Genomic DNA, 22,977 nt, shown 5'->3' with positions numbered 1-22,977 from the left:
AAAAAATGTGAGGGCAGGCAGAGGATTCTGACCATAGGATTCCTAGGCATCGATCTTTGCAGTTATTGGAATAAATCCTTCAGTTAGCATCTTCTTCCTCCAGGGTTCTCTGAGCCTCATCAGCTCACCATCGGTCTCAGCTCGGTCATCTCCTTTTGCGTTCTCTCAGTCCTTGCAGCCATTTTCCTTGCCAAGAGATGTCTGTTCCTGTTGTGTCCCCGTTGTCTGTCCTGTCCTGTCTGTCCTGTGTCACGGGTGTCTGCACACATTTGTGCCGGGGCTGCTCTGCCCTGCCGCACAGCCTGGTGCGATAGGAGAAGTCCTGGGGACTTGGAATGTGTAATGCGGGGTGTAGTTGGACTGTAGGTGGGATTTGTAGATGGACACAGGATATCTGGAGCTCCTCAGTTATCCTGCAACAGTTTGACTCTTGTCCTACCTTTTTTTTCAGATTGAGATGGATTAAATCTGTGCCAGAGGGCCCCGTCCCGTTGAGGGGATTCCCCTGAGCAGGTGAGGCCCATTTGTCTCTGCAGCAGAAGTGTGTATGGTGACTGTGTTACAGCTCTGTTCTTTGTCTTTCTTTTTAGGAAGTAACTCTGGATACCAGCAGCCAAGGTGAGCAGCAGAGAGAAGTGGTTGTTATTGCTCAGCTCTGAAGCACAACCATTTTTCAGCAGATTCATTGTGTCACAAGAGGGATCTGCCCAGTGTCAAGGATGATGTTTGGGATTGAGGCTTCAGGTGAGTTGAGGATGGTGACTGGGAGAGGGAGGGTGATCAGGTATCCAGTTAGGAGTTCTTGGGAGGGGGTTTGCAGGCAGCAGGGTGAGAAAGGGTGTTTATTTGTTTATTTGAGGGCCCCCCCAACACAAGGCTGTTCAGAAGCCTAGCAGAGGCATTGCCATGTCTTAGAGCACACAAGGTCCTCCACTGCACTCACAGGAATGCCATTTAACTTTGCCTTTCTCTAACCCAGGTGCGACTCCTAAGGAAGGCCACATCCTTGGAATCAGGATGAAGCTGGAGCCTGAGGGAGCCAGGCATGCTCAGGAAAGGGCAAGTAGCTGCCTTGCTGGGATTTGGCCCACATAAGTCTGAACTCATACTTTGGTTTTGGTTTTCTTTATTGTAGCTGACTGGGAGGCTAACAGGCCATCACAGAGCCTTCCGAGGCAGATGCATTTCAGGTGCAGCGTGGATTCCCCTCACCAATCATGCAAAAAATAAGTTGGGGGCCACGGCCTGGAGATGGGAGTGTAGCAGGTTGGGAGTTCTTGGGGCAGAGTTAAAAACCAGCAGAGGGAAAAGCATTCTTCTCCAAGGGCCTGTTAGGACAGCTAAAGGGAGAGGCTCTTCTTTTGATGGCAGCTTTCAGGCGGGCAGTGCAGAACAGCTCCGGTCTGTGTCCTGTTGTCTGGTGTGCTGTGTTCCCTAGTGTGTCTTTGGGGTCCCTTTTTCCCTCTTCCCTCGAGGCCCTCACCACAAGCATGATGTGTTGTGTTTGGTGTCCTCCTGTTTGTCATGTTCTGTGTCACGGGTGTCTGCAGGTATTTGTGCCGGAGCTGTTCTGCCCTGCCGCATGGCGTGCTGCAATGGGACAAGCCTGGGGAGTTGAAATTTGAATGTGGGCTCTACTTGGGCACTAGGTGCTATTCGTAGGTTTATATAAGGTGTTTCCAGCTTGAAAGTTAAAGTTATTGTGGAGGTGTGTGACATATGTTCTAACTTTTTCAGGTGTGGATGCATTGCATCCATGGCAGAGGGTCAGGGTTAGGAGGTGCTGGGCATTCCTAGTAGCATGGTGAGTAGCAGACTGGTGGGGTTTTGGCCGATGCGGTGCCAAGGTCAGGCACTGATGTTTGGTTCTCTTTAATCTAGCTGTCTGAGAGACACCAGCCCGGTGCCAGCAGGACCTTACCAGGTGACGAGGTGGCCTTTCTTTGCACCTGACACAGGCATCCCCTGATGTCTGAGAGATAAGCAGAGGGCTGCAACCCTCAGAGGGGATGAACGTTGGGTGCTTTGTCAGGACTCCCTGAGGTGGGGGTCTGAGTTTGCTCTGGCAATGAGGTTAGCCAAGATGTTGCCCCTTAGGCCCCATAAAAGCAAAGTCTCCCTTTTGGTCACAGTGCTGAGGTGCGCAGCAGGGCAGAGCAGTCCTGGTGTGTCTTGTGTCACTTGTGTATTGTGTGTTTTCCTGGATATCTCATGTCTCTTATCTTAGCCCTGTGAGAGGCCTCTCAGAAACCTTTCCTAGCATCCGTGATCTCAGCGTTCCTCGCCCTGGCACCCATGCCATAGATCTTTTGACTGGGGAGCTCACACAGGCATCAGAAATGCATCTCTCTTTAGAAACGTCCAGTCAAATGTCTTGTCATGTCTTGTTCTGAGCTGTACGGACAGCCATGCTGCGCAATGATCCATTATAGCAGAGTAGGACTTGTAAGGATGTGAGGTTAGGGAGAGGATTCTGACTGTAGGATTCTCGGGCATCCATCTTTGCAGTTTTTGGAATAAATCATTCAGTTTGCATCTTCTTCCTCCAGGGTTCTCTGAGCCTCATCATCTCGCCATCATCTTCAACTCTTCTTCTTTTGCATTCTCTCAGTCCTTGCAGCCATTTCCCTTGCTAAGAGATTTCCGTTCCTGTTGTGTCCCCAGTGTTTGTCACGTCTTGTCTGTCCTGTGTCACGGGTGTCTGCACACATTTGTGCTGGAGCTGCTGCTCTGCCCTGCTGCATATCCTGGTGCAATATGAGAAGTCTCAGGGACTTTGAATTTGTAATGTGTAGTTGGATTCTAGATGGGATTTGTAGATGGACACAGGATACGTGGAGCCCATAAGTTATCCTGCAGCCCTTTCACTTTCATCCTAACTTTCTTTTAGTTGCAGAAGGATAAATCCAGGGCAGAGCCCCCCATTCTGGGTGAGGGGATTCCCCTGTGAAGGTCAGTCATTGTTTGTCTCTGCAGAGGAAGCATAAATTGTGGCTGCTGCAGCTCTGCTCTTTGTCTTTATTTTTAGGAAGTCAAGGCAGAGAGCAGCTGTCAAGGCTGAGTGGGCAAGGTGAGCATTCAGTAGGGTACCGAAACAGTTGTTATTGCTGAGGTCTCAGTTTCTGGTGCAGCTCTAGGTATGTATTATTCCTCTTTTTATTTTAGATGGACTGCTTGCCATCTATCCTAGCCCAGCATGCCCATGCCAGGTGGGTTCAAGCTTAAGGTATCAGTGTGGCATACTTGTCAGGGTTGGGAGGTTGTGTTTTCACAGTATCTCAGCATGCTTTTCTGCTTTGTTTCTTTGCAGGTGCTGTCGCTGCCCTAGGCATGCCGGGGAAGAGAGGAGGGCAGGTGACTCGGAGTTTAGGCGGGCTGATTCCTAGGTGAGCGTTATGCAGCAGCATGCTAAGTGTGTACATTTTCTTTTTGCAGGTATCTTCCAGGCGGCCTCTGGAGTCAAATCAAGACTTGAGGTGAGCTGGGGCAGGGGTGCGAAGGAGTCCCGGGGATTACTGTTTTTGAGGGCAATAGTCACGTTTTCTGTTTTGCCTTAGGTACCCTGGGCAGGCTTGTAGCCACAGCTTGGAAGCGGCAGCACCGAAGCGCACACATTGAGAACGTCTCAACGTCCACGTCCGACCGAGGATGGATTTTGTTTGCTTGTCTTCCAAAAGCTAAGTGTCGGGGCCAGTGGTTGGGAGAAGGGGAAAAGCCTTTACTATCACAGGAGGCAATCTGATGTCAGCTTAGCGGAGAGGTCTGTAGTGGGACAGGCTCCCTGGAAGTAAAGGGAGAGGGTTTCTCCTCAGCCTCACCAGAGCCTTTGCCGGGCAGGGCAGTTCCTACCCATCTCCACATTCTCGTGAACTTTGCGTCATCTGCCTTCCTCGACTTGAAGTCGTCACGGCTCTTTCCCCCGTGGAGCTTGCCTTAAGGTCCGGAGCTGTAGCCGCAGTCACCTGGCAGTCCGCTTCCTTCTCTAGGCTTGCTGACCCTCTCGAGCATCCTCCTAACTGCTTTGGCCCCAACTTCCTTTAATGAGTTGCATTTCATCATCACGTGCTGTTGTCATAGGGCTTCCTTTCCCTTGGCCTCATTGGCCTCTGGCTCGTCTTGTGCTAGGACTCTCGGGTCCCTAAAGGGAAAGTGCCAAGCAGTTGCAACTTGTCTCTGTGTTATGTCATCTGTGTCTATGTTATGGTGTGTGTGTCCATTGTCTTCCACGGCATAGGCCTTTGTTACATCTCAATGCTTTATCGGCTCTCTTCTGTGCCATGTTCTACTCACATTCCTTGCTGGATATCCCTTATTCCAGCATCTTTACATTTTTACTCTTTGAGACAGGAATGTCTCACAGGGACAAGATGTTCTCATCCATCTTCCTTCTCACTATCAGCTTTGGTAGTGGGTTTTTTTCCATTTTCTTGAACTTCTAGAGGGAGCATCTTACACCCTCCTCACGTGACTGCAGTAGTTCTATAGGTTCCATCTTCTCAAAGGATACAGGGCTCAATAAGTAATCTTCCAGAGAGTTTTCTTAAGTCGTGGTTTATATTGTATGTTCCTATGTTGGCTTATATTGTATGTACTTACATACAGTATAAGTACATACAGTATAAGCCAGCATAGGTACATGCAATGTAAGTGCATCGCCTTATATTGTCTGTACTTATACTGCATGTAAGCATGTCGCCTTATATTGTGTGTACTTACACTCTGTGTACACTTGCACTGTATGCGTCAGCTTATATTGTGTGTAGACTGTACCACTTATGATCGGAGCTGCCCTGCCCTGGCACATAGTCACAGTTAGGTAGAACAGTTATAACAACTTTACTGTTCATCTGTCTTTTGTGGGATTTTGGGTAGAAAATTCATCAGTCCAGAGTGGGGACAAGTCCTAGCTGTCAGATAGCCACTTGTTGACCCTTCCTGTTGTCTCACAGGTCGCCGAGGCTGCTGATTTCCCCAGGATCTGCCATTTAGCTCAAGGAGCGGCAGCCAGAAGATGTGTCAAAGCACCTTCTTCAGCATCTCAGAGAAGGGCCACAGTGAGCGTGTAAGAAGGAGTGTGTGTGAGAGCACGTGGCTGTGTCTGTCTGCTCGTCTCTGCGTGTGTGAGCGCATGCTGACTGGATTTAACCTTGTGTATATGACTTTTGCTTTTCAGGTTTTGCAACTCATTGTTAAATTGAGAATAAAAAATCCCCAGCTGCCTTCCACCCTGGCTGCTTTTTTTTTTTTTGGTCCCGGCCAAGTAAAAACCCAGAAAAATACTCCAAGATAGGCTAGAAAAGGCCCAAAAAACCCAGTAAAAAAACCCAAGATGGGCAAGAAAAACCCAGAAAAAAGCAGAAAAAACCCCAAAATGGGCAACAAAGAAACCCCACAAAAATCCAGGAAAAAAACTGCAAGATGGGGAAGAAAAAAATCAAGAAAAAACCCAGAACAATCCCAGGGAAAAAATCTCAAGAGGGGCAAGAGCAAACCCGGGAAAAAAAGCTAAAAACCCCAAGATGGGCAAGAAAAAACCAGGAAAAAAAAACCAAGATGGGCAAGAAAAGCCCAGAAAAAACCAAGGAAAAAAACCAAACATGGGCGAGAATACCCAGAAAAAAACCCCAAGATGGGCAAGAAAAACGGCAGAAAACACCCACAGAAAACCAGGAAAAAAACCTCAAGATGGGCAAGAAGAATCCCAAAAAACCCCCACAAGATGGACCAGAAAAAACGCAGGAAAAACCAGGAAAAACCAGGAAAAATAAACCAGGAAAAAAAAACGGAAAAAAAATCCCAAGAAGGGCAAGGAAAAACCCAGAAAAAAACCAAGAACAAAAACCCCAGACTGGCAGGAAAAAAACGCAAAAAAAAAAAACCAAGATGAGCAAGGAGAAGATCCTCAACAAACCCAGAAAAATCACAGAAAATCCCCCCAAGATGGGCAAGAAAAAAAGCAAGATGGACCAGAAAAAAACCTGAAAAAACCAAGGAAAAAAAAAAAAAAAGGAAAAAAAAAAAAGGGAAAAAAACCACCAAGATGGGCAAGAAAAAACCCAGAAAAAAACCCAGAAAAAAAATTCAAGATGGGCAAGAATAAATCTGGAAAAAACCCCGCAAGACTGGCAAAAAAACCCCAGGAAAAACTCCAAATTGGGAAGAAAAAAAACTGTCGTAAAAGGTGCCGTAAAGCGCGACTGTCGTAAAAGACGTCGTAAAGCACGACTGTCGTAAAAGGTGCCGTAAAGCGCGACTGTCGTAAAAGACGTCGTAAAGCGCGACTGTCGTAAAAGACGTCGTAAAGCACGACTGTCGTAAATACGGCCGTAAAGCGCGACTGTCGTAAAAGACGTCGTAAAGCACGACTGTCGTAAATACGGCCGTAAAGCGCGACTGTCGTAAAAGACGTCGTAAAGCGCGACTGTCGTAAAAGACGTCGTAAAGCACGACTGTCGTAAATACGGCCGTAAAGCGCGACTGTCGTAAAAGACGTCGTAAAGCACGACTGTCGTAAATACGGCCGTAAAGCGCGACTGTCGTAAAAGACGTCGTAAAGCGCGACTGTCGTAAAAGACGTCGTAAAGCACGACTGTCGTAAAAGGTGCCGTAAAGCACGACTGTCGTAAAAGGTGCCGTAAAGCGCGACTGTCGTAAAAGACGTCGTAAAGCGCGACTGTCGTAAAAGGTGCCGTAAAGCACGACTGTCGTAAAAGGTGCCGTAAAGCGCGACTGTCGTAAAAGGTGCCGTAAAGCGCGACTGTCGTAAAAGACGTCGTAAAGCGCGACTGTCGTAAAAGGTGCCGTAAAGCACGACTGTCGTAAAAGACGTCGTAAAGCACGACTGTCGTAAAAGGTGCCGTAAAGCGCGACTGTCGTAAAAGACGTCGTAAAGCGCGACTGTCGTAAAAGACGTCGTAAAGCACGACTGTCGTAAAAGGTGCCGTAAAGCGCGACTGTCGTAAAAGGTGCCGTAAAGCGCGACTGTCGTAAATACGGCCGTAAAGCGCGACTGTCGTAAAAGGTGCCGTAAAGCGCGACTGTCGTAAAAGACGTCGTAAAGCGCGACTGTCGTAAAAGGTGCCGTAAAGCACGACTGTCGTAAAAGACGTCGTAAAGCACGACTGTCGTAAAAGGTGCCGTAAAGCGCGACTGTCGTAAAAGACGTCGTAAAGCGCGACTGTCGTAAAAGACGTCGTAAAGCACGACTGTCGTAAAAGGTGCCGTAAAGCGCGACTGTCGTAAAAGGTGCCGTAAAGCGCGACTGTCGTAAATACGGCCGTAAAGCGCGACTGTCGTAAAAGACGTCGTAAAGCACGACTGTCGTAAATACGGCCGTAAAGCGCGACTGTCGTAAAAGACGTCGTAAAGCGCGACTGTCGTAAAAGGTGCCGTAAAGCACGACTGTCGTAAAAGACGTCGTAAAGCACGACTGTCGTAAAAGGTGCCGTAAAGCGCGACTGTCGTAAAAGACGTCGTAAAGCGCGACTGTCGTAAAAGACGTCGTAAAGCGCGACTGTCGTAAATACGGCCGTAAAGCACGACTGTCGTAAAAGACGTCGTAAAGCACGACTGTCGTAAAAGGTGCCGTAAAGCGCGACTGTCGTAAAAGACGTCGTAAAGCGCGACTGTCGTAAAGACGTCGTAAAGCGCGACTGTCGTAAAAGACGTCGTAAAGCACGACTGTCGTAAAAGGTGCCGTAAAGCACGACTGTCGTAAAAGACGTCGTAAAGCGCGACTGTCGTAAAAGACGTCGTAAAGCGCGACTGTCGTAAAGGCGTCGTAAAGCGCGACTGTCGTAAAAGACGTCGTAAAGCACGACTGTCGTAAATACGGCCGTAAAGCGCGACTGTCGTAAAAGACGTCGTAAAGCGCGACTGTCGTAAAAGGTGCCGTAAAGCACGACTGTCGTAAAAGACGTCGTAAAGCACGACTGTCGTAAATACGGCCGTAAAGCGCGACTGTCGTAAAAGACGTCGTAAAGCGCGACTGTCGTAAAAGGTGCCGTAAAGCACGACTGTCGTAAAAGACGTCGTAAAGCACGACTGTCGTAAAAGGTGCCGTAAAGCGCGACTGTCGTAAAAGACGTCGTAAAGCGCGACTGTCGTAAAAGACGTCGTAAAGCGCGACTGTCGTAAATACGGCCGTAAAGCACGACTGTCGTAAAAGACGTCGTAAAGCGCGACTGTCGTAAAGACGTCGTAAAGCGCGACTGTCGTAAAAGACGTCGTAAAGCACGACTGTCGTAAAAGGTGCCGTAAAGCACGACTGTCGTAAAAGACGTCGTAAAGCACGACTGTCGTAAATACGACCGTAAAGCGCGACTGTCGTAAAAGGTGCCGTGAAGCGCGACTGTCGTAAAAGACGTCGTAAAGCGCGACTGTCGTAAAAGGTGCCGTAAAGCACGACTGTCGTAAAAGACGTCGTAAAGCACGACTGTCGTAAAAGGTGCCGTAAAGCGCGACTGTCGTAAAAGACGTCGTAAAGCGCGACTGTCGTAAAAGACGTCGTAAAGCGCGACTGTCGTAAATACGGCCGTAAAGCACGACTGTCGTAAAAGACGTCGTAAAGCACGACTGTCGTAAAAGGTGCCGTAAAGCGCGACTGTCGTAAAAGGTGCCGTGAAGCGCGACTGTCGTAAAAGGTGCCGTAAAGCGCGACTGTCGTAAAAGACGTCGTAAAGCGCGACTGTCGTAAAAGACGTCGTAAAGCGCGACTGTCGTAAAAGGTGCCGTAAAGCACGACTGTCGTAAAAGACGTCGTAAAGCGCGACTGTCGTAAAAGACGTCGTAAAGCGCGACTGTCGTAAAAGACGTCGTAAAGCACGACTGTCGTAAAAGGTGCCGTAAAGCACGACTGTCGTAAAAGACGTCGTAAAGCGCGACTGTCGTAAAGGCGTCGTAAAGCGCGACTGTCGTAAAGGCGTCGTAAAGCGCGACTGTCGTAAAAGGTGCCGTAAAGCACGACTGTCGTAAAAGACGTCGTAAAGCACGACTGTCGTAAATACGGCCGTAAAGCGCGACTGTCGTAAAAGACGTCGTAAAGCGCGACTGTCGTAAAAGGTGCCGTAAAGCACGACTGTCGTAAAAGACGTCGTAAAGCAAGACTGTCGTAAAAGGTGCCGTAAAGCGCGACTGTCGTAAAAGGTGCCGTAAAGCACGACTGTCGTAAAAGGTGCCGTAAAGCGCGACTGTCGTAAAAGACGTCGTAAAGTGCGACTGTCGTAAAGACGTCGTAAAGCACGACTGTCGTAAATACGGCCGTAAAGCGCGACTGTCGTAAAAGGTGCCGTAAAGCACGACTGTCGTAAAGACGTCGTAAAGCACGACTGTCGTAAAGACTGCCGTATAGCGCGACTGTCGTAAAAGGTGCCGTAAAGCGCGACTGTCGTAAAAGGTGCCGTAAAGCGTTACTGTGCGAATTGTTCCGAAGAGCCGAACTTAAATGAGTTTAGACCAAGAGCCGAACCAAGCTGAACCTAGCCGAGTTTCATTAAACAGAACTGAACGTCACCGCACCGCTGTGCCTGCAGTGCGCCTGTGCAGACAGCAGGGGGCGCTGTGCCTGCAGCGCGCCGGTGCACACAGCAGGGAGCGCTGTATAAAGTAAGTATGAAATATCAACTATCTATAAGAAGGAATAAACGCTCTATGTCACGTGCAGCAGTAGAAAATTTCAGGTTCCCAGGAAATAAATAGTTTTCTTTAAATCATTTTCATTTTGGAGTTTTTTTAATCCCAGATAGCCTGAAAGTTTCTACTGCTGCTTTTTTATTCTAAAGCTAGAAATGAAAACCAAGATTAGAAATACAGGGAAAGAAAGAAAGGAAGAGAAAGAAAAAAAGAAAATAAGGAAAGGAACTGAAAGGAAGAAAGAAGGAAGGAAGGAAGACAGACAAAAAAAACCAAAAACAAGGAGGGCAAGGAGAAACCTAGGGGGGAAAAAAAGAAAAAGAAAAGAAAAAAAAAAAAACAACAAAAAACAAACCCACAGAAGAAAACCAAGATGGGCAAGAAAAATCCCTGAAAACAGACCAGAGAAAAACCCCAAGATGGGCTAGAAACAAAATCACAACAAAAAACCAAGATGGGGAAGAAAAAAAAAAAAAACAAACTGAAAAAAAACCCCCAAGGGGGGCAAGGAAAAACCAGAATAAACACCAAAATGGGCAAGAAGAAACGAAGAAAAAACCCCAAGAAATGCCAGAAAAAAATCAAGGAAAAAGGGAGTAAAAGCCCCAAGAAACAAGGCAAGAAAGAGAGGCAATAAAGGGCACAAAAACTCAAGACAAAAAAAACCAAAAACAAGACATGCCAGAAAAAGGTACGAAAATGGTTCTGCCAGGTGCGATCAAGGTGAGCGGGTTCAGATTCAGGTCCAGGAGATGAACAAGTGTCAGATTAGCTTGGGGCACTGCTGAGCAACGCAGCTGTGACAGGATTTATGTCTAAATACAGTTTAAATGAATTGGGGATTGTTTGGCTTTTATTGGGGTATGGGCTGGAGATTTCATAAAAAATATAAAACTAGAAATGCAAATATATCAGATATATGTCGATATCAATAAATATTTAATATATATTTATATAAGTAAAAGACATATATTGTGTCAAAAGAATGTATCTATTATTATATAAAAAGGTATTCTCTCCAATATATATATATCTATAAATATAACAAATGAAAATTACAAATATAGATGTGAATAGAATTATGACAAACAAAATTATTTTTAAAATTTTAAATGTGTTTTAAAGAAAGGGGTGTCTTAGCTTTTTATGTCGTTAGAGGCAGGGGTTTTATTTTAAATAATATAAGTACTATAGAAATGTAAATCGACATACAGAAATATATCTTTATATCTCTATATATTTATTATATAATACCAAACTATGAATAGAAATAGAAATAGAAATAGAAATCTATGTAAGTAACATGAAGAGATGCAATATATAATATAATTTTTATTATACAGTAATATAAATTCTAAATATACATGTGAATATAAATATGAAAAATATATGATGGGGGCTGGGAGCAGCCCAGGTGTGAGTGTGAGGATGATGAGGGGGTGGCTCCTGCCGGGGCGAGGCTGTTTTAGGGGGAGGCTTTGCCTCAGCTCCCTTTTGCATGGAGCTGCTGAGTGGAGGGGTTTATCGGCCGCTCCCGGCACTGTCTCATGGAAGGACTGCGAGAGCTTCTCACAGGGTCGGGGGGAACACCTGGATGCCTCCCAGACCCAAGCTGCCACCTCACCTGAGACGAGCTCGTTTGAGAGTCCCAAGCAGCTCCATCAATCTGCAACAAGGAACCTGGGGGGCTGAGTTTTGCTTACCTGGGCAAAGGGTCAGCATTAGTTTTAGAGAGCCGGTGGCCCGGAGTGGCTGCCTGTGTGACTTCTGATATTCTGCCTTGCACAGGATGCCTCCTAGATGTAAGCTGCCACCTCAGCCAAATCGAGCTCATTTGAGAGTCCCAAGTACCACCAGCAATCTGCAACAAGGAACCTGGGCGGCTGAGTTTGGCTTACCTGAGAAAAGAGACAGGACTAGTGTTCAGGAGCCTGTGGCCCGGAGTGGCCAGCCGTCTGCCTGCTGAAATTCTGCATTGCGCAGTATGCCTCCCAGACCCAAGATGCCAGCACTGGAGAGTCAGGCTGCTTTGAGGGCCCCCAAATGTGTCCAGCAATCTGCCATCAGGAACCTGAGCTGGTGAGTTACACTTACCTGTGTAAAGGGCAGCATTGGTGTTGAGGACTCAGGGGCCCTTAGTGACAGGCTGTCTGCTGAAATTCTGCATTGCGCAGGCTGCCTCTCAGAGCCAAGCTGCCACCTCAGCTGAGTCGAGCTCGTTTGAGAGTCCCAAGCGCCTCCACCAATCTGCAACTAGGAACATGGGGGGCTGAGATTTTCTTACCTGAGTAAGGGGCAGCATTAGTTTTCAGGAACCTGCGGCCTGGAGGGGCCGGCTGCCTGCTGAAATTTCACATGGCGCAGGATTCCTCCCAGAGCCAAGCTGCCACCTCACCTGAGTCAAGCTCATTTGAGGGTCCCAAGCGCCTTGAGCAATCTGCCACCAGGAACTTGGGCTGCTGACTTTTGCTTACGTGGGGAAAGGGTCAGCCCTAATGATCAGGGGCCTGTGGTCTGAGTGGCTGGCCGTCTGCCTGCTGAAGTTCTCCAGTGCGCAGGATGCCTCCCGGATCCAAGCTGCCACCTCAGCTGAGTCGAGCTTGTTTGAGAGTCCCAAGCGCCTCGAGGAATATGCCACCAGGAACTTGGGCTGCTGACTTTTGCTTTCCTGGGGAAAGGGTCATCATTAGTTTTCAGGAGCCTGTGGCCCGGAGTGGCTGTCTGTGTGCCTTCTGAAATTCCGCATTGCGCAGGATGCCTCCCAGACGTAAGCTGCCACCTAAGCCGAGTCGAGCTCGTTTGAGAGTCCAAGCACCACCAGCAATCTGCAACAAGGAACCTGGGCATCTGAGTTTTGCTTATCTGGGGGAAGTGTCAGCATTACTGTTCAGGAGCCTGGGGACCAGAGTGGCCGGCTGACTTCTGAAATTCCACATGGCGCAGGATGCCTCCCAGACCCAAGCTGCTGCCACAGCCGAGTTGAGCTCGATTGAGAGTCCCAAGCACCTTAAACAATCTGCCACTAGGAACTTGGGCTGCTGACTTTTGCTTACGTGTGGAAAGGGTCAGCCCTAATGATCAGGGACCTGCGGTCTGGAGTGGCCGGCCGTTTGCCTGCTGAAATTCTCCATTGCGCAGGATGCCTCCCAGACCCAAGCTGCTGCCACAGCCGAGTTGAGCTCGATGGAGACTCCCAAGCGCCTCGAGGAATATGCCACCAGGAACTTGGGCTGCTGACTTTTGCTTACCTGGGCAAAGGGTCAGCATGACTGTTCAGGAGCCTGGGGACCGGAGTTGCCGGCTGTCTTCTGAAATTTAAGATTGCGCAGGATGCCCCCCCGACCAAAGCTGCCACCTCCGCAAAGTCAGGCTGGTTTGAAGGTCCCAAATGGGCCCAGCAGTCTGCCATCAGGAACCTGAACTGGTGAGTTACACTTCCCTGTGTAAAGGGCGGCTTTGGTTTTCAGGGCCCAGGGGCCCTTAGTGGCCGGCTGACTTCTGAAATTCCACATTGTGCAGGATGCCTCCCAGACCCAAGCTGCTGCCACAGCCGAGTTGAGCTCAATTGAGAGTCCCAAGCGCCTCGAGGAATATGCCACCAGGAACTTGGGCTGCTGACTTTTGCTTACCTGGGGAAAGGGTCAGCATGACTGTTCAGGAGCCTGGGGACCGGAGGGACCGGCTGCCTTCTGAAATTTAGGACTGCACAGGATGCCTCCCAGACCCAAGCTGCCCCCACCGTAAAGTCAGGCTGGTTTGAGGGTCCCAAATGGCCCCAGAAATCTGCCATCAGGAACCTGAGCTGGTGAGTTACACTTCCCTGTGTAAAGGGCGGCTTTGGTTTTCAGGGCCCAGGGGCCCTTAGTGGCCGGCTGGCTCTTCATATTCTGCAGTGCGCAGGATGCCTCCCCGACCCCAGCTGCCACCACCGCAAAGTCAGGCTGGTTTGAAGGTCCCAAATGGGCCCAGCAATCTGCCATCAGGAACCTGAGCTGGTGAGTTACACTTCCCTGTGTAAAGGGCGGCTTTGATTTTCAGGGTCCTGGGGCCCTTAGTGGCCGGCTGACTTCTGAAATTCCACATTGTGCAGGATGCCTCCCCGACCCAAGCTGCCCCCACCGTAAAGTCAGGCTGGTTTGAGAGTCCCAAGTAAGTCCAGCAATCTGCCATCAAGAACCTGAGCTGGTGAGTTACAGTTCCCTGTGTAATGGGCGGCATTTGGTTCCAGTGCCCAGGGGCCCTTAGTGGCCGGCTGGCTCTTCATATTCTGCAGTGCGCAGGATGCCTCCCCGACCCCAGGTGCCACCATCGCAAAGTCAGGCTGGTTTGAAGGTCCCAAATGGGCCCAGCAATCTGCCATCAGGAACCTGAGCTGGTGAGTTACACTTCCCTGTGTAAAGGGCGGCTTTGGTTTTCAGGGCCCAGGGGCTCTTAGTGGCCGGCTGACTTCTGAAATTCCACATTGCGCAGGATGCCTCCCAGACCCAAGCTGCCACCTCAGCCGAGTCGAGCTGGTTTGAGAGTCCCAAGCGCCTCCACCAATCTGCAACAAGGAACCTGGGGGTTGAGTTTTGCTCACCTGGGTACAGGGTCAGCATGTGTCTTCAGGAGGCTGGGGACAGGAGTGGCCGGATGTCTGCTGAAATTTCACATTGCACAGGATGCCTCCCAGACCCAAGCTGCCACCACCTAAAAGTCAGGCTGGTTTGAGGGTCCCAAATGGCTCCACCAATCTGACATCAGGAACCGGAGCTGGTGAGTTCCACTTCCCTGTGTAAAGGGCATTATTGGTATACAGGGCCCAGGGGCCTTTAGTGGCCGGTTGCATTCTGAAATTCTGCAATGCGCAGGATCCCTCCCAGACCCAGGCTGCCACCTCACCTGAGTCGAACTTGTTTGAGACTCCCAAGCTCCTACAGCAATATGCCATCAGGAACCTGGGCTGCTGAGTTTTCTTCTTCTGGGAAAGGGCTGGCAGTGGTGTTCCGGAGGTCTTGCCTGGAGTGGCTGTCTGCCTGCTGAAATTCCGCATTGCGCAGGATGCCTGCCGGACCAAGGTGCCTCCACCGCAGAGTCAGGCTGGTTTGAGGGTCCCAAATGGCCCCAGAAATCTGCCATCAAGAACCTAAGCTGGTGAGTTACACTTCCCTGTGTAAAGGGCAGCATCTTTTTTCAGGGCCCAGGGGCCCTTAGTGACCTGCTGTGTGCTGAATTTCTGCATTACGCAGGATGCCACCCTGACCCAAGCTGCCACCGCTGCAGAGTGAGGAGGCTTTGAGGCTCCCAAATGGCTTCAGCAATCTCCCATCAGGAACTTGGGGTGCTGAGTTTTCTTCTTCTGGGACAGGGCTGGCATTTGTGTTCAGGAGGCCCTGACTGGATTGGCTGGCTCCCTGCTGATATTTCTGCTTTGCCAAACGTGCCTCCCAGACCGAAGCCGGCACCAGTTCCAACTCCAGCTGCTTTGTCCTCGGCACGTGTCTCCTGCCATCAGGAACTTGGGGTGCTGAGTTTTCTTCTTCTGGGACAGGGCTGGCATTTGTGTTCAGGAGGCCCTGACTGGATTGGCTGGCTCCCTGCTGATATTTCTGCTTTGCCAAACGTGCCTCCCAGACCGAAGCCGGCACCAGTTCCAACTCCAGCTGCTTTGTCCTCGGCACGTGTCTCCTGCCATCAGGAACCCGGGTGGCTGGGTTACATTTCCCTGCGTAATGGGCAGCATTTTTGTCCAGTGCCCAGGGGCCCTTAGCGGCCGGCCGCCCGGTGAAATTCCGCATCGGGCAGGATGCCTCCCGCACCCCAGCTGCCACCACCGCAAAGTCAAGCTGGTTTGGGAGTCTCAAGTGGCTCCAGCAATCTTCCTTCAGGAACCTGAGCTGCTGAGTTACACTTCCCTGTGTAAAGGGCAGCATTGGTGTCCCGGGCCCTTAGTGGCCCGTAGTGGCCTGCTGCGTCCTGAAATTCTGCATTGGTCTGGATGCGTCCCAGCCCCAAGCTGCCACCTGTGCCTAGTTGATCTTTTTGAGAGTCCCAAGCGCCTCGAACAATATGCCACCAGGAACTTGGGTGGCTGAGTTTTCCTTATCTGGGAAAAGGGACAGGACTAATTTTAAGGATCCCGTGGCCCGGAGTGGCCGGCCGTCTGCCTGCTGAAGTTCTGCATCGCTCAGGATGCCTCCCCGACCAAAGCTGCCACCTCACTCGCGTCGAGCTCATTTGAGAGTCCCAAGTGCCTCCACTAATCTGCAACAAGGAACCTGGGGGGCTGAGTTTTGCTTACCTGGGAAAAGGGACAGCACTAGTGTTTAGGAGCCTCTGGTCCAGAGGGGCTGGCTGTCTGCCATCTGAAATTCTGCAACGCACAGTATGCCTCCCAGACCCTAGCTCCCTGCACCGCAAAGTCAGGCTGGTTTGAAGGTTCAGAATGTCCCCAGCAATCTTCCATGAAGAACCCGAGCTGGTGAGTTACACTTACCTGGGGTAACGGGCGGCATTTGTGTCCAGGGCGCAGGGGCCCTTTGTGGACGGCTGTCTGGTGAAATTCTGTATCGCACAGGATCCCTCCCGGACCCAAGCTGCCACCGCCGCCAAGTCAGGCTGGTTTGAGGGTCCCAAATAGCTCCAGCAATATTCCATCAGGAACCTGGGCTGCTGAGTTTTCATTTTCTGGGACAGGGCTGGCGTTGTTCAGGAGGCCTTGCCTCGAGCGGCTGACTGCCTGCTGAAATTCTGCATTGCCAAATGTGCCTCCCAGACCCAAGCCGGCACCAGTTCCAAGTCCAGCTCCTTTTCCCTCGGCACGTGTCTCCTGCCATCTGCCATCAGGAACCCGGGTGGTTGAGTAACGCTTCCCTGAGAAATGGGCTGGCGTTCCCGTTCAGGGGCCGGGGGCCCTTAGTGGACGGCTAGCTCCTGAAATTCCACATTGCGCAGGATGCCTCCCAGATCCAAGTTGTCACAGGTGCCGAGTCGAGACGATTTGAGACTCCTAAGCGCCTCCAGCAATTTGAAATCAGGAACCCGGGTTGCTCGGTTTTCTTTACCTGGGAAAAGGGTCAGCATTAGTGTTCAGGGGCGTTTGGCCCGGAGCGGCCGGCTGTTTGCCTTCTGAACTTCTGCATTTCCCAATCTGCCTCCCAGACCCAGTTGGCCCCTGTCCCAATACCAGCCGCTTTGGCCTCGGCACGTGTCTCCTATCTCCCATCAGGAACCTGGCAGCTGAGTCACGCTTACCTGAGAAAAGGGCTGGTGTTCACATTCAGGGCCCAGGGGCCCTTCGTGGCCATCAGCCGGCTAAAATTCTGCATTGCGCAGGATGGCTCCCAGACCCAAGCTGCCACCACCGTACAGTCAGTCTCGGTTGAGGGTCCCAAATGGCTCCAGCAATATTCCATCAGGAACCTGGGATGCTGAGTTTTCTTCTTCTGGGAAAGGGCCGGCAGTGGTGTTCAGGAGGCCTTGCCCGGAGTTGCTGGCTGCCTGCTGAAAGTTCTGTATTGCCAAATATGCCTCTTCGAGCCAAGGTGGCACGAGTTCCAACTCCAGCTGCTTTTTCCTCAGCACGCGTCTCCTGCCATCTGCCATCAGGAACCTCGGCCGGTGAGTTACACTTCCCTGTGTAAAGGGCTGCCTATTGTGTTCAGGTCCTAGGGGCTGTCTGCCTACTGACCTTTTGCCTTGCGCAGGTGCCCCCTAGACCTCAGGTGGAATCAGTTCCAACTCTAGCTGGTTTCACAGTGCTAAGTGGCTTCTGTAATCTGCCATCTCGAATGTGATCTGGTGAGTGTGGATTGATTGGGGAAAAGGCCGGTCTCTGTGTTGAGGGGCCAGTTGTCCAGAGAGGCCCATCGCCTGCTGAACTTCTGCATTGCAGAGGATGCCTCCCGGACTCTAGCTGCCACCACTGCAAAGTCAGGCTACTTTGACAGCGCCCAGCGTCTCCCGGAATCTGCCATCAGGACCCTGCGCCGTTGAGCGTCGTTTCCCAGGGCAACGGGTCAGCATTTTTTTTCAGGCGCCTCAGGCCCAGCGTGTTCCGCTGCCTGTTGAAATTCCCTATTGCACAGGATGCTTCCAGGTCGTAAGCTGGCACAACTTGCAGGTCAGGCTGGTTTGAGTGTCTTAAGGCGCTCCCGCAATCTGCCATCAGGAACGTAGTCTGTTGCATTTTCTTTCCAGGGAAAAGACCCAGCTTTGGTGTTTGGGTGCCCGTGGCCTGGAGCGGCTGTTTGGCTCCTAAAATTCTGCATTGTGTCAGATGCCTTGCAGACCCAAGCCGGCAGCAGTGAACACTCAGGCTGCATTAACAATAACAAGCGCCTTCTGCAAAGGGACACCAGGAACCCGGAACGGTTAGTTTTGTTTACCTAGGAAACGGGGTGGCATTTTTGGTCAGGACTCAGCTGCCACGAGTGCCCAGCCGGCTCCTCATATTTTGCATGGCACAGGATGCCTCTCAAGCCCACACCGGCACCTCTGCAAAATCAGGCTGCGTAGTCAGTCCCAAGCGCCTCCTCTGAACCAACCCGGGCAGGTGAGTTTCGTTTGCCAGGGGAAAGGGCCGGTGTTCGCGTTCACGGGCCTGTAGCCCGGAGCGGTGCGGTGTCTCCTGAAATTCTGTTTTGTGAAGTATGCCTTCCAGATTCCAGCTGGCACCAGGGACACCTCAAGGTACTTTGGTAGTGCCACGTGCCTCTTGCAAATCGCCATCTTGAATCTGAGTTAGTTAGCTGTCATTGCTAGGGATAAGGGCCAGCACCGGCGTTCAGAGGTCTACGGACCAGAGCGGCCGGCCGCTTGCCGAAAAACGTGCCTCGCGCCAGACGTCTCACAGACACAAGCCGTCACCACCGGAAAGTCAGGTCAGTTTGTGAGTCGTAAGTGCCTCCTGCAAACCTTCCCCAGCTGTCCCTCGTTGTTAAGGGTTTTGATTGACAGAAAAAATTCTGTTTTTTCATTGCTTGAGGAATTTAAATTGAGGAGAACCCTTCGTTTCACAATATTTTCGGAGAACGAATTATAGGGTAGAATCAGTTTATTTGTCATGTTATCAGTTTCAGTGGACCTAACTGCCCCGCTGTCTAATTTCTATGGGTTCACTTGAAGGAAGCTGTGTCTTTTTCAGCATTTTTAGAATTTAAGTATTCATTTCTGGCCACTTTTTTTCCGTGCCTTTGGAGCCGGTATCTTAGAGAAGAGCGAGCCCGGCGTGTACTTAACACATAAGCCACCCAGGAGGTTTTTTTTCTCATTTTTATTTCTAATGCAGTTAGGCCTAATTAGGAGTCCCAATGGGAGTTAGACTATTTATGTCATTATCCTTCTTCTCCACCCTACTCAGTCCTACATGATGTTCTACTTAGCAATTACCAAAGACTAATTATGTAAGGCAGCAGCTTATCACCCAATGTATCTATCTATGTAACCTTAAGAAAAAGTTTAATGTCTTACCAGTTTTCTGTTCTTCTGCTGCAAGTAGTCGCTGTGAAAATGGAAAGCACTGTTTTTTCAATGAAGAGCTTTCTTCTTTAACAAGCCCTTTGCTCCTCTTGAATCTGAGTCAGAGGAGCCAAACTGCTGCAGCTCTTCTGAGGGCTTTTATACCCGGTGGGATTAGTCCCCTCCCTTTTCCAGGGCATCATGGGAACAAGAGGCGGGCACTATCAGGGGTATATTAACCCCAGCCTTGGCTGGGGGCCTTCATTCCCTCCCTGGGAACTGCTGGGGTAAGAGCTCTCCTCTCATTTCAGTGAAGAGTCTCTTTTAGCTTATCTCAGCTCATTTTCAGCAGGTGTTTCTGGGCATCTAAAGTAACAGAGGCTTGGGAAATACAGTGAAGAAAACGCCATGGAATACAGGGAGTATTTAGGTTTGTGGTTTCGAGTTTTGTGTTTAGGGGGGGTAAAGTATGTTTGTAGTTTCTGGTTTTGTTCTTGTGTTTGTTTTTTTTTTTTTTTTTTCTTCTATTGTTTTTAGTAGGAGGGCAGCTTTCACAGATTCCAGGGTGTGTCAACTCCAGTACATTTTTCAGCAGATCAATCATGTCATAAGAGGGATCGTCCCTGTGTCCAAGAAGATGCGTGAGATTGGGGCTTCAGGGGATTTGAGAATTGAGAGTAGGTGAAGTGAGGGTGAGTAGGTATCCAGTTGGGAGTTCTTGGGGGGGGGGATTGTAGGCAGCAGGGTGTGAAAGGGTGTTTATTTGAGGGCTCCCCCACCCAAGGTTTTCAGAAGCATAGCAGGGGCATTTTCATGTCTTTCTCACACAAGGTCATCCACTGCAGTCACAGGAATGCCATTTGACATTCCCTTTGTTTAACCCAGTTGCCATTCTGAATAAAGGCCGCAGCCTTGGAGTCAGGATGAAGCTGGAACCTGAGGGAGCCAGGCCCACTCAGGTGAGGGCAAGTAGCTGCCTTGCTGGGATTTGGCCCACATAACTCTGGACTCACACTTTGGTTTTGGTTTTCTTTATTGTAGCTGACCGAGAGGCACGCAGGTCATTACGAGGCCCTCGGAGGCAGACTTATTTCAGGTGCAACGTGGATTCCCATCACCCATCATTGAAAAGATAAGTTGGGGGTCACGGCCTGGAGATGGGAGAGTAGCCCATTTGGAGTTCTTGGGCCAGATTTAAAAATTAGCAGAGGGGAAAGCAATCTTGTCCAAGGGCCTCTTAGGACAGCTAAAGGGAGAGGCTCTACTTTTGATGGCAGCTTTCCGGCGGGCAGCGCAGAACAGCTCCGGTCTGCGTCATGTTGTCCACTGTGCCGTGTTCCCTAGTGTGTCTTTGGCATGCCTTTTGCCTTCTCCCCTTAGAGGCCCTCAAAACAAGCATGATGTCTCGTGTTTCTCGTTCCCCTGTTTGTCACGTTCCGTGTCACGGGTGTCTGCACATATTTGTGCCGGAGCTGTTCTGCCCTGCCGTGTAGCCTGCTGCAATAGGACAAGCCCATGGGAGTTGGAATTTGTAATGTGGGCTGTACTTGGGCTCTAGATGCTCTTCCTAGATTTACATAAGGTGTTTGCTGCTTGTGAGTTACCCTGGTGGTGTTTGACATATGTTCTAACTTTCTTTCAGGTGCAGCTCCATTCCAGGTGTGGCAGAGGGTCAGGGTTAGGAGGTGCCGGGCCTTCTTAGGAGCGCGGTGAGTAGCAGAGCGGTGGGGTTTTGGCCGATGCGGTGCCAAGGTCAGGCACTGATGTTTGGTTGTCTTTAATCTAGCTGTCTGAGAGACACCAGCCCGGTGCCAGCAGGACCTTCCCAGCTGACGAGGTGGCCTTTCTATGCACCTGAGACGGACTGGCATCCCCGGATGTCTGAGAGATAAGTAGAGGGCTGTGACCCACAGAGGGGATAAAGGCATGGTGCTGGTTTGGGAATTACTGGGAGGGGTTTTTGAGTCCGATTTGGAGGTGGGGGGTGTTCATGAAGTGGCCCCTTAGGCCCCATAGAAGCCACGTCTACCTTTTGATCCCAGTGCTGAGGAGCGCAGGGCAGAGCAGTCCCGGTGTGTCTCGTGTCACTTGTCTGTTGTGCATTATGTGTTGTTTGTGTATGCCATGTCTTTTACCTTAGGGGGGCCTGTCAGAAACCCTGGCATCCTTGTTAGCATCTGTGATCTCTGCATTCCCTGGCCTGGCAGCCTGGCCACAGAACTTTTGACTGGGGAGCTCAGACAGGCATCAGACTCTCTTCTGTCTTTGGAAGCATCCAGTCAGGTGTCTTTTCAGGTCTTGTTCTGAGCTGTCCGGACAGCTATGCCCCACCTGGATCCATTTTGGTGGATTAGGACTTGTAAGAATGTGAGGGCAGGCAGAGGATTCCGACCATAGGATTCTTAGGCATCCGGTTTTGCTGTTCTTGGAATAAATCCTTCAGTTACCTTCTTCCTCCAGGGTTCTCTGAGCTTCATCAGCTCACCATCAGTTTCAACTCGGTCATGTCCTTTTGCATTGTATCAGTCCTTGCGCCCATTTTCTTTGCCGGTAGATTTCTGTCTGTGTGTTGTGTGCTTTGTTTGTCATGTCCTGTCTGTCCTGCGTCACGGGTGTCAGCACACATTTGTGCCGGAGCTGCTCTGCCCTGCCGCATAGCCTGGTGCGATAGGAGAGGGCCCGGGGACTTGGAATGTGTAATGTGGGGTGTAGTTGGACTCTAGGTGGGATTTGTAGATGGACACAGGATATCTGGAGCTCCTCAGTTATCCTGCAGCAGTTTGACTCTTGTCCTATCTTTTTTTTCAGATTGAGATGGATTGAATCTGTGTCAGAGGGCCCCATCCCGTTGAGGGGGTTGCCCCGAGCAGGTGAGGCCCCATTTGTCTCTGCAGCAGAAGTGTATATGGTGACTGTGTTACAGCACTGTTCTTTGTCCTTCTTTTTAGGAAGTCAATCTGGATACCAGCAGACAAGGTGAGCAGCGGAGAGAAGTGGTTGTTATTGCTCAGCTCTCAAGAACAACAATTTTTCAGCAGATCGATCATGTCGCAAGAGAGATCTGCCCAGTGTCAAGGATGATGTTTGAGATTGAAGCTTCAGGTGAGTTGAGGGTTGTGACTGGGAGAGAGAGGGTGATCAGGTATCCAGTTAGGAGTTCTTGGGAGGGGGTTTGCAGGCAGCAGGGTGAGAAAGGGTGTTTATTTGTTTATTTGAGGGCCCCCCACGCAAGGCTGTTCAGAAGCCTAGCAGAGGCATTCCCATGTCTCGCAGCACACAAGGTCATCCACTGCACTCACAGCAATGCCATTTAACTTTGCCTTTCTCTTACCCAGGTACCGCCCCTAATGCAGGCCACAGCCTTGGAATCAGGATGAAGCTGGAGCCTGAGGGAGGCAGGCACACTCAGGAGAGGGCAAGTAGCTGACTGGCTGGGATATGTCCCCCATAATTCTGGACTCATACTTTTGTTTTGGTTTTCTTTCTTGTAGCTGACCAAGAGGCTAACAGGCTATCAGGGGCCCACTGAGGCAGACTCATTTCAGGACCAACGTGGATTGCCATCACTCATCATCCAAAAGATAAGTTGGGAGCCTTTGCCTGGAGATGGGAGTGTAGGAGATTAGGAGTTTTTGGGCCAGATTTAACAAATAGTGGAGGGAAAAGCAATCTTGTCCAAGGGCATGTTAGGACAAGTGAAGGGAGAGACTCTACTTTTGATGGCAGCTTTTAGGCGGGCAGTGCAGAACAGCTCCGGTGTGTCTGGTGTTGTGCCGTGTGCCTGTTACCTGGTGTGTCTTTGGGGTCCCTTTTGCCTTCTCCGCTCGAGGCCCTCACCGCAAGCATGATGTGTCGTGTTTCACGTCCCCCTGTTGGTCACATTCCGTGTAACGGGTGTCTGCCCATATT

At 50.3% G+C, this 22,977-nt stretch overlaps 1 long non-coding RNA gene across 1 annotated transcript; it reads left to right on the top strand.

Moving 5' to 3' along the window:
* Positions 1–2,600: 2,600 nt before the first annotated feature.
* On the top strand, positions 2,601–3,438 carry LOC131091262 (uncharacterized). The gene is made up of 4 exons (XR_009115378.1): positions 2,601–2,952; positions 3,029–3,070; positions 3,166–3,209; positions 3,311–3,438. It is a non-coding gene; the product is annotated as an uncharacterized LOC131091262 (long non-coding RNA).
* The last annotated feature ends 19,539 nt before the right edge of the window (positions 3,439–22,977 follow it).

This window comes from Melospiza georgiana, chromosome 18 (genome assembly GCF_028018845.1).
Source record: "Melospiza georgiana isolate bMelGeo1 chromosome 18, bMelGeo1.pri, whole genome shotgun sequence".
Taxonomy (NCBI): domain Eukaryota; kingdom Metazoa; phylum Chordata; class Aves; order Passeriformes; family Passerellidae; genus Melospiza; species Melospiza georgiana.
This window is presented reverse-complemented; position numbering and strand designations above follow the sequence as displayed.